The sequence below is a fragment of the Pinus tabuliformis genome, chromosome 6 (assembly GCF_031772625.1).
Source record: "Pinus tabuliformis cultivar Carrire ecotype Pingquan chromosome 6, CPIR1, whole genome shotgun sequence".
In the NCBI taxonomy this organism is placed as follows: Eukaryota; Viridiplantae; Streptophyta; class Pinopsida; order Pinales; family Pinaceae; genus Pinus; species Pinus tabuliformis.
Window position 1 is genome coordinate 127,949,557 of NC_142292.1, and position 12,278 is coordinate 127,961,834.

Below are 12,278 nucleotides of genomic sequence, written 5' to 3' on the forward strand. Positions count from 1 at the left end.
CACAATAGACCTCTTTTTTTTTTTAAAACATCGTAGTAGGCCTACAACTCTCCACATCTAATGGTTATCATATCATGATTGGGCAATGAAACAAAGGTCTTAATCTGACTATTATAACAGTGAGAGTCGTGATGCACTTTAACCAAATTCATAACCATGGAAACCCCGCTTGATTTTTAATTTTACAAAAGACAGGAAAGTAATAAAAACAATTAAGGTTGCCCACAACTTCTCATGGAGTGGTGTAAAGTATACAAACGTTACATCACAACCAATCTTCATTTCCAAATATACGTTAGGTAAATGAAAAGACTACAATTTTCTAAAATAACCACACTATTTACATTGCAAACTGTAACTCAAGGGGAAAATAAGCAGAACATGACATCTAGTCCACTCATAAAAAGTGTAGTGTAGAGCTAACTTGCTACATTGATGGTAAACCTTTGTTCAATACCATTCACTATAACCTTCGCAGTCTTTGAGTGAAATTCACAACCCTTATGTCTACGGTGGTAATCTTTTGCACAAGTGAGCTCGTACTTACAACCCCCTACTTGACAACGCAGAGTCTAAGAGGCCTCGACCAGAGCATGAGGCTTCTTCGATTGAAAAAATGAACCAGAGAATACAGAGACTTGGCTTGCGGCTTTTATTTCTCCTCCAGCATTTTCATCTTCCTTCTCCTGAACTGTCCACAATACTATTATGTTTTGAGTCCTTTCTCTTCTCTGCATTTGCGTTCCCTCTTCCTGTTTTAGATCCATAACCCAAGAAGCGGGATCTCTGCAGAGTCAATACAGTATGTTTTAAATGGTGCTCCGATCAGTTTCACATTGCCTCGTTGTTACTGTTGTTGTTTCCCTGTATATTACCCAGTGTTTTAAAAACCAGCCGGCTTGAACCGAAAACCGGTCAAACCGTCTGGTTGATTAGATGATTGGGTCAAACCGGCAGAAGAATCGGGTTTAACCCACCTCCTTATCCAAAAATAAAAAAAATTGGTGCTAACCAACCGATTTAGGATGGAACCAGCCAGTTTATGGTCAAATAGGTCGATTCCAACCTAAATCGGTAGTTTAGCTACCAAGGCAGTGAAGAACCCATGCAACGCACTTTAGGAAGGTTCCATGATGTTTTGGAGGGAAAATAAGGGTTGTTTCCCTCCAAAAACACCATCTCCAAGCCTTTAAAAGGAGCTTACCCCTCTCATTTGTCTCACGCATCTCATTTGGAGTTCTTATGAGATTGATTGGAGGCTTGGAGAGCGTTGAATTTTTGTTGGAGTAGTCATCTTGGAGGCTTGGAGTTGGAGTTGGAGCTATCTTGGAGATATTTTGGAGCTGTTAGTGGAGTTGGCATCTTCAAGAGGAGGCTAAGGAAGCTAGTTTGCATTTCCAAGTAAGGATTTTCACTTGAAAAATTCCTCATTTCATTCTTGTCCATGTATTAATTTTTTTTTATGTGTTCTATGCTATCAAATATCTAGTTATAAGCTATCAAATTTTTTAGGCTACATGAGCATTTTCTTTTCTAAATTTAGCTTTAGTTTTCCATTTTTCTTAGTTGCAATATTTTTTTTAAATGACAAATCTCTTTGCCAATTTTAATTATTTCAAGCCAATATGGCTCCAAAAGCCAAGGAAGATGCATGGGCTCATTGTGAATTGATTGATGGAAAAATGATATGCAAAATTTTCCTTAAACCTATTGGAGGTGGGGGTATTCTCAGATTGAAACAACACTTGGCTGGGACAAGAGGCCAAGTAAATCCATGTGAAGCACCAAATGAAGTGTTAGGTTGGTGGGTTAGTCGCAGGTGTTAAGGATAATCGTTCAAAATCAGAAACAATTTCTTCAAGCTCGGGTGGAACCTCTTCTTGGGTTTCCTTTGGAGTATCAGTCATCAACCTCCAATTTTAGTTATTCTGCTAAAACAATAGAACTGGTTAATTTACCCCGAATATGGCAAACTTCCACTTTTCCCACGGAATCATAAGGAAGTAAAACTACAGTTCATATCCTTATCGCGTCCATGATTCCACAAACCTTTAGTGCATTAAATCTCCACCGTTGATCTCATCCTCAATCCGACGGTTGTCGCTTCATCTGCTCACCACCTAGTCGAGACGATCTCCACCATTGATCAATCCCGCTTGATCCAGCAACTGTCGCGTAATCTCGCGTGGAATCTTGCGCGATGTATAATGAGCCGAGAGTACGCGAGAAAAGTGGTTTTCTTGTGCCACGCGTCGACCGCTAAGGTTAATTACGTGAAATTTCAAAATACCACTTACTACCTTGAGACTACACGAGATACTGCTTTCACCTATGAAGACTACTTTTCTATTCTGACTAACGCGTGCACTTGTTGACACGTGATGACCGTTAGATCTATTGGATCTGTCAATCAGACGATTCAAATCTTTTCCTAGGTTTCTCGCGAATTTACAGGTTTTCCTCGTTCTGCCAAGATTTAGCACTTCTGCCAAGTTTAGTTCTTATCTATCATATTCAGGATATCACTAACTAACTCCGTGATTTCGAACATATCCAAGTTATTTCAATGCACAGTGAATGAATATTTAGATGCGATAACACAAGATTATACAAAACTATAATTCTACAGGGCCAAACTAGAAATCAACAACACTCAGAAATAATTCGAAGGAAATTCAACCCTTTGAGATTTGACCATTCAACACAGTATACACAGAGATACAGAGAGATTCCAAGTCCATTAAAATCGGTCAAAATCCTATTCTACTAATTCAAAACTTACATAAATACCAGTACATACAACAATCAAATCCTGAATCAATGGATTGAATCTGCCTAATCCTAGATAACATCTAATCTGCATGATATTCTCCTCACGAATCTCAACGAAGCCTAAATACTTGAATTAATTACAAAATAATTCAAATCCATGAATTCTAGCTCAAATCCTATTTAGAAATCTTTGTAAAGTGATAGCTAAAGGATCCCACTCCTTTGCTTGTAAACTTTTTTTGTATTTTTGGAATAAAATTCGAAGCCTTTTGTCTTCAAGCCTCATGCCCGTGCATCAGACTCCTGAGGACAAAATTCTTCATGGGCTCTTGTCTATGAGCTCTTCTACAGGACTGCCCAACTTCTGTAGCATGGCATCTATCATCCAGGTAGCATCAGCAATTGGTTGATCCTTCCACTTGACCAAATACTGAAAATACTCCTGTCCCTTTGTCTTCTTAAACAATCTCTTATCCAAAATATTTTCTGGCTACAATTCCATCGCTGTAGGTAATTGTTTTACCCAATCAACCTCATGTTCTTCTTTATCTTCTGTTGTATCATCTACAACACTTTCATACCTATACAAATCAACAACATTGAAAATTGGAGGTATTCCAATGTCAGGGGGTAATTCAATTCCATATGGATTTGCAGAAAATTCCTCATGACTCTGAATGGTCCAATTTTCTTAAATTTTAACTTGTTATACTTGCTTTTCTGAAATCTTTCCTTCCTCGGGTGTGCTAAAACCAAATCTCCAACCTCAAAATTAACTTCTCTCTTCTTCAAGTCCGCTCTGCTCTTGTGCTTTATGTTGCTATCCTGTAATTGTTGTTTTACCTGTTCATGTATTGCTTGAATCTCTTAAGCAAAATCTTCTCCTTTAACACTTCTCATTTCAGCTTTTCCCATGTCTCTTAATTCAGACACTCCTCTTGGGTGCATTCCATAAACTATATGGAATGGACTCTACCCTGTACTCCTGTTAGGAGAACCATTATAAGCATATTCAGCCTGTGCCAAAATTTGATCCCACTGTTTTGGATGTTCACCTGCAAGACTTCTCAGAAGATTACCCAAGTTTCTGTTTACAACTTCAATTTGTCCATCAAATGTGAGGATGATAAGCTGAATTGAAACTTAGTTTAGTACCAAGTTTCTTCCACAAAGTCCTCCAGAAATGAACAACAAATATGGTGTCTATTTCTGGCATAATGCTCTTAGGTAACCCATGCAACCTTAAAATCTCCTTAAAAAACAAATTAGCAATGTGAGTAGCATCACTGATTTTATAACATGGAATAAAATGTGCCATTTTAGAAAATCTGTCAACCACAACATAAATTCAATCATTTCCTCTTTGAGTTTTTGGTAAACCCAAAACAAAATCCATACTTACCATATCCCAAGGTTTATTTGGAATAGGTAATGGAACATACAAACTTGTGTTTTGGCTCCTTCCTTGTGCATACTGACAGACTTTACAGTTTTTTACATACTTCTCCACTTCAAATCTCCTCTTCGGCCAGAAATAAAATCGATTCAACTTCTCATAAGTCTTGTCTGCACCAAAATGTCCTCCACGTCCACCACTATGTTTCTCCTTGATTAAATTTTCTCTCATAGAGCAATTTGGTATGCACAACTGATTTCTTTTAAACAACAACCCTTCTTACAAGAAAAAAAACAACCACTTACTTTTGTCTAACAAAACAGGATTTTTACAAGCTTTAAATGCCTCTTTAAAATCTAAATCTTTCTCATATAATTTTTTAAGAAAATAAAAACCCAACACTTGAATTTGAACTTCTTGAACTAGAATACTTTTTCTACTTAAGGCATCTGCTACTTTGTTTGAGGCCATTTATATGCTTCAATACAAAATTAAAACTTTGAAGATATTCTACACATTTTTCATGTTTTTGACTAAGCTTTGGTTGTTGCATAATGTACTGCAATGCATGATTGTTTGAATAAAGTATAAACTCCTTAGACATCAAGTAATGTCTCCACTTTTTCAATGACTGTACAACTGCATAAAATTCCTTAACATAAGAAGAATATTTCTTCTTCGATTCATTCAGTTTTTCACTGAAATAATCTACGGTTCTGTCCTCCTGACACAAAACAACGCCAATAGCTTCTCCACTAGCATCACATTTCACTTGAAAAGGTTTATTAAAATCAGGCAAAATCAAAATAGGTTTTTCAGTGATCTTTCTTTTCAACAGCTGGAACTTCTTTTCTGCTTCACCGATCCATTTAAATGGTTGTTTATCCTTATTTATAGTGTCAATAATAGAAGCATTGATCTTACTAAAATTCCTTATGAATTTTCTATAAAAACTACCAAGACCATGAAAATTTCTTACCTCAAAAACACTTTTCGGTGAGGGCCACTCTATGATTGCCTTTATCTTCTTTGGATCCATCTTTAATCCATCAGCAGAAACAACAAAGCCCAAATATACCAACTCTTCCTTCATGAATGAACATTTCTTTAAATTTAGCAATAACTTTTCTTTTTGCAGCTTCTGTAAGACATAACTCAGATGTATCATATGTTCCTTTTGAGATCTGTTGTAAACTAATATATCATCTAGATATACTATTACAAATTTTCCAATAAATTTTTTCAGCACTTCATTCATAAGCCTCATAAATGTACTAGGAGGATTTTATAACCCAAAAGGCATTACCATCCATTCATACAGTCCTTCATTTTTTTTAAAAGCAGTTTCCATTCATCACCTTCTCTAATCCTTATTTGATGGTACCCACTTTTAAAATCTAGCTTTGTAAAATATCTTGCTCCACTTAAACAATCCATCAAATCTTCAATTCTAGGTAAAGGAAATATGTACCTAATTGTTATTTTGTTGATTGCTCTTGAATCAGTGCACATTCTCCAGCCTCAATTTCTCTTTGGACTCAACACTGTTGGCACTACACAAGGACTCAACTCTCTCTAATCAGTGCTTTTTCTAGAAATTCTTGAACCTGTGTTCTGATTTCTTCTTTTTTTGTGGGAGTCATCCTTTATTTGGTAGATTTTCCCCTGGAATCAAATCTATATGATGACTGATTTTTCTAATGGGTGGTAACTCATTAGGAAAATTATCTACAACGATATCACAATAATTCTCCATCATCTCTTGAATTTCAATTGGCAAATAAGAAATTTTGGTGGAAGTAATTATTACCTTGGGTTTGCAAATCAATGCAAAATTTACCTCATCCTCTTCAATCTACTGCAAGTATTCTTTTCCACTCAGCAATAAAGTCTTTGGATCAGATTTTCTTGATGCATCCTCTTCTTCCATAGGTAGCACCATATTTACCAAATTTGTATGTGTTCTTTTTCCCATCATGCATAACTCCTCTATCATACTGCCAAGGTCTTCCCAGCAATATGTTACACACATCCATAGGCATCACATCACAGAGAATTTTGTCTTTATATCTGCCCAACTGCAACAACACTTCACACTGTTCCTTCACTAACAACTGAATTCCTTTTTGAAGCCATGACACCTTGTAAGGTGTTGGATGTTTCTTTGTCTTTAATTTCAACTTTTCCACCACTTTTGTAGAGACCAAATTATCGGTGCTGCCATTATCAATTACCATTTTACAACATTTTCCTTGAACCTTGCACACAGTCTTGAATAAATTCTTTCTATATGGTGGTTCAACAACTTCTTTTGTTTGCTTTAACAAAACTTTGTTAACTACCAAAGATTCCCCTTTCTCTAGTACATTTTCTTCTTATGACACCTTTACTGCTTCTTCTTCAATCTGAGCAACGATTACATTTATATGATTTGTCCCTGCGTTTTCTAGGCACTCATAGGCTCTGTGTCCCAGCTTGTTACATATGTAACCTCTGATTTCTCTTCCTCTACCTCTGCCTCCTCTTCCTCTGAAAAAACTCCTTCTTCCACTTACATCACCTTCTGTGGATGTATGCTGATTTGAGCTGTTGCTAGCTCCATCTATAGGTGCTGTAGATATTCCTCTACCACCTTAACTTCCTCTTCTTTGGAAACTGACTCTACTTCTAGCAGATTGCGACAGTTTCCTCTTCTTTGGAAACTGACTCTACTTCTGTCGTTGAAGTTGGAAAACTGATCAAAGAAATGTCGGTATTGGTTTGAATTGAGTGGCCAAATAAATCGGGTGAAAATTTCTTACAGTATGAAGAAAATGGTAGTATTATCAGATTCCAGCGTTCTGTCCTTCAAATTTTGTGAGAGAAAATCACAATATGATCGACATGGAAAATGAAAAATGTAACGAAGATGGAAAAGTGATAAGCGAAATGTTCGTGTTGACTTGACTTGAGTTGGCATATATTTGCCAATAAATTGGGTCAAATTTTCTAAAATTGAGAGAAAATCACATAATTATCAAATTCTAAAATTGGTGTGGGATCTGGAAAGGTAATCCGAGAAATAGGCGATGGAAAGGTAATCTAGGCGGTGTCCACTGATGTAACAAACTTGTCTCGAAAGTAGTTTTTCTTTAGAATTGGTTTAAAAAAATTAAAACGTTCGAATATTTAAATAGTTTTTATGGTAAAACTGTTAAGAATCTTGACGCATTCAAAATCTTGAAGTTTTAAATTTTTAAAAATTTTATGATAAAAAATTTCCATTCTTTTCGAGACTAGTTTGTAAGTTATTTTTTTTTAACTCTATTATATAATTAAAATAATTATATAAGATAGTACTATCAAATATCAATTTAATATTTAGTTATATTGTAACCTTAAAAAAAACCTGATGTTACTCTAATTTAGTTAACATTTTTTTACAAATAATCTAAATATTATTAATATATTAATAAATAAAAATACATAATTATTATATTTTTGAATTATATATTAGATAATAATTATCAAAATATATAATATGATTATATAATTATTTGTATACAGTGTTATAAATTCAAACATTATGTTATTATTTTATTTTATTGGTGGAATCAGTAACACGTTGACTCTCATACTTACGAGACACGGGGTCGATCTTCGACAATTGTCACTATAACATCCATGTGTACCTGTATCGCCCCCAAGCACGGGGCACGGGTAAGTCAAGGTTTGAACATGTGACCTGCACAGTTGCACAAACACCTTATCAGTATGTTTGCTGGTCAATAAGCTGCACATATAGGGGCAAACATTATTTTGGAATTTAGGCTTCTATGATCCATAATTATGATTGTTGGGACATATTTCAATACTAATGACATCCAAAGCTTTTTGTTGATGCTTTTAGAACCATCTAGTGTGGTTCATCATATCATGAGGACACGATGCAGAGTCAGATCATGGCAACACATTAAATAGTGATAGTGATAAAAGGAATTTTTTTATCGACCTTTAAAATTTAACAATTAGTTTTGACTAAATATTAATAAATAATATTATAATTAATGAATGAAGGCATGAACTATTTTTGAATAAATAATGAATGTTATTTTAATCAATTTTAAGCCTTTTTATCACTAAAAAATTCCAATAAATAATATTAATACCATATAAAGGTTCAAACATATTAATATTTCGAATTCAATGAGTAAATAAATAATTATCTATTTTTTTTTTCACTAAATAAATAAAATATATTTAATTTAAACTATGACTAAATAATATATTTAATTTAAGCTATGACTAAAATATATTTAATTTAAGCTATGATCATTTCCCCCTGCTCAAGAACATCCATTTCGACTTCCTCTTCCAGCAAATGGTGGCGAATGAATTGCACCCTGCTCGCCCGTACTTTCGTGGCACGTTCCGATATGTGTTTTCTACTTTCCACTTGCCGTTGCATCCGGCATCCTCGCGACGCCATTAGTGCTCATTGACTCTCTTTGAAAGACCAACGAAGATAAACACGTGGGAAATAAACACACCTGCTCACGAGCAAACCTCATCCACGAGAGAGAAAAAGTTACATGGGAAAAATTGCCGATCAAATGGCTAAGTGCGATGTATTAAAAAGTAAAATAAGATCGAATGGCTAAGTGCGATGTATTAAAAAATAAAATAAGATCAAATGGCTAAGTGCGATCGTTTAAAAAATAAAATAAGATCAAATGGCTAAGTGCCATGTATTAAAAAACGAAAAACTAAAAACCTAACATGTATAAATTTCAGTTTGGGTCTGGATTGTGTCTTAAATTTGTCCTTGTGGGTTCAGTGGTCCATTTTTTTTACTTAAGAGGTCTGAATTGGGTCTTAAACTTGTTTTTGTTCGTTTAAGTAGTTTATTTTTACTTCTGGTTAGTTTTTGTTAGATTAAAATTTAAAGGTATTATAAATAAGAGCTATGTGGTGGTATGTCACTGTATTTTTTGTACATATAAATTATGTACATTCTAGTTTTATCTATTTTTAAATACTTTGAACTTTGCTTCATTAAATTCACTTGAGTTTCATCTATGCTAGATTTAAAAACACGATCAATTAGAAATTTTTAGATTTAAATATATTGATTTTATAATATCCATAAATTTAAAAATTATGATGAATGATCACTAATTTAATGAAACCTTAAAGTGCTAAATGAGGATAACAAAGAAGACATTAATATTAAACTTTCATGTAGTAAGTATTTGATTCAATCTCATGAATAGCAAGTGACTATGTTTTTGTGTTTTTTTTGTGTGTGGAAAAAAACTATAGTTGAAGCCTCATAGAACAGTATGAAAAGTTTTCACCAACTTAATAGTTTTAATTTTAGTAAGAAATCAATTAATGTTACCACCAATTTTTAAAGTACAATTAGTTACAACTAATTCTTTTTTATACAATAACATCTAGTCAAAAAAAAAAAAAATTACAATAAAATAGAGATTATTTTATATAAAATTATAGATAGAATGTACATATTATCTATATGTAATATTAATGTTATAAATGCCCAAAAGGATAACTCAATTAGCAATATTTGTATTATGAAGTATGGCATAAACTATTACATTCAATATTCAAATGTAACTTAAAAAACTTTATACATAAAATATACATTTAAAAAGTACATTTCTATTTAATTTTATTAAATATATTAATTACAAAATAAAATAAAATATTTTATTGTGAACCATCTCTTATGAAATGAATTGTACTAACAAACAAACACTCATAAAACACTTTATTGCTTACAACATGGAATCTTACATATACAACATTTTCACTATATTTTATTAAAAAGATCGCTAACAAATAAGCCAGCAATAAAAAAAATGTTCTAATTACATATGACATGGCTACCAAGTTTGAATTATTTTGTAAAACACGCCCCGCCTCTCTCACAACAGTGGGTTTCTTGTGTGCACAAAAATTTCCTAGCCACAAACCGAAAATTTGACATTTAAACAAAAATCCAACCCATGAAAAAAAAGGGAACAAGAGCTTACAAGACCTAAATTAAAGATAACCCAAAAGAAAAATACCAATCAAAACGAATAGGCAGACTCACCAGAAACACTGATAACATCCATGTCAGGAAACTCATTCTGAAGAAAATCCAAAACATTCTGCACTCCCTTGGATACCATATTCATCCCCATGGCATCCCCAGTGAAGCAAGAAAACCTAATATACAGATTCCTCCCTGCATTTCGACACTATAATCGTTACAACCTAGCAAATATATTAGTCCTATTATGCAGATTGGATCAACAAGAAATAATCAACACCTACAAAATGGCTATTATTCCAATTATTTGGTGAGGTTTCCAGAAACAAAAATTTGAACCCACTGATCTCATTTACGAACGAATTCAATGGCAATTAATTTTGTCAAACATACCCATGGTAAGAAAAATTGTCGGAAATTTGTGTTTTTTTCTCAACTAAGACTTCAAATAATATATATATCTATATATATATATATATATATATATATATATATATATATATATATATATATATATATATATAGATATATGTTTCTAGGTTTGTTTTCATATTTATATTTTATTATTTGATTAAATTTGAAGTTATTCAGATTAATTTGATATAATTTCGTACTCAACCCAGAAAAGCTTAAGCTGTGTATAATCCTTGTGGGGTGGGAGATCTATCAACTCTGATAAAGTGGGTGCATACATTGAATATGGGGCGGGAGATCTATCGACTCTGATAAAGTGGTTGCAATCATTGAATATGGGCATTACCAGAAACTCATCTAAACAGTATACATGCTTAGCTTTCCAACCTCAAGCTTCCTAAGCCGCTCTACAACAACAATCCTCTAGTCGGATGGACGATCCAATTTGCCCATATTAGGTCAGACCCACTTAAAACATATGTACCTCAAGCTTATGAACCTAGAGGTGCATATCAAATGAGATTTAGTTGGATGTGTTAATCATATTTGGAATTGGAACACAGGCATAACCACAACCCTGCAGCATACCATAAAGGATTTTATAGGTATAAAATGCTTTACATACAAAACTAGAAAAGAAAGAAACTTATGGCCATACATGTTGAAGATCAAAGACAAGTTCTCAGATTTATTGGGATATTCAATGTAATACTTGATATCTGCAACTCTCTTGGTGGTGGTGAATCTGACCACAGGACCTCTGGTCGTCCCATCTCTGAGAAGGGCATTGGTGGCACAACCTCTATTAGTGCTTGCAACCAAGGATCCCTCCACAGTGGACATATGTACCATATATTCAAGTCCATAAAGAAGAAGAGGCCCTGTAACTCCCACAGGAATATGCCACTCAATAGGCAATTCACAATATTGGCCAAGAATGAACCCATAATCAAATCCATCCAAAGGAAATCCATCCAAATATATTCTAGCCATCATCTCTAAGGCCCTCCTTCTCACCCAGGCAGATCTTGTATAATCCCCAAGAGTTGAATCGAGAGAATAAGAAGCCACGGTCCCATTGCAAACAACTGTTGCAATATCATCATCTTTGTTATCCCACAAAGAAATCTCCTTCAACTAGACTTGCATAGCACTGGTCTTAACTACAACTTCTTCCTTGGTAACAGGGCTCAACTTCTCCTCTTCCCTCACAAAATCATCATCATTACCCCCAGTGATGAAATTCTGGACATAATCAACACTAAAGAATCAAAGCAAATATATGAATGAAGCAAGATGAACCAAAATGGCCACCGGGACCAACTCCCCTAAGCTCAACATCACATAGGCCTCTTTGTTTTTTTAAAACATCGTTGCAGGCCTACAACTCTCCACATCTAATGGTTATAACAGTGAGAGTCGTGATGCACTTTAGCCAAATTCATAACCATGGAAACCCCACCTGATTTTTAATTTTACAAAAGATAAGAGAGTAATAAAAACAATTAAGGTTGCCCACAACTTCTCGTGGAGTGGTGTAAAGTATAAAAATGTTACATCAAATCCAATCTTCATTTCCAAATATACTTTGGGTAAACGAAAAGACAACAATTTTCTAAAATAACCACACTACTTACATTGCAAACTATAACTCAAGGG

General features: G+C 34.0%; 1 pseudogene; it reads right to left on the reverse strand.

Moving 5' to 3' along the window:
* Positions 1-11,159: 11,159 nt before the first annotated feature.
* Positions 11,160-11,960, reverse strand: LOC149257686 (3-hydroxy-3-methylglutaryl-coenzyme A reductase 1-like; annotated as a pseudogene).
* Positions 11,961-12,278: the final 318 nt, after the last annotated feature.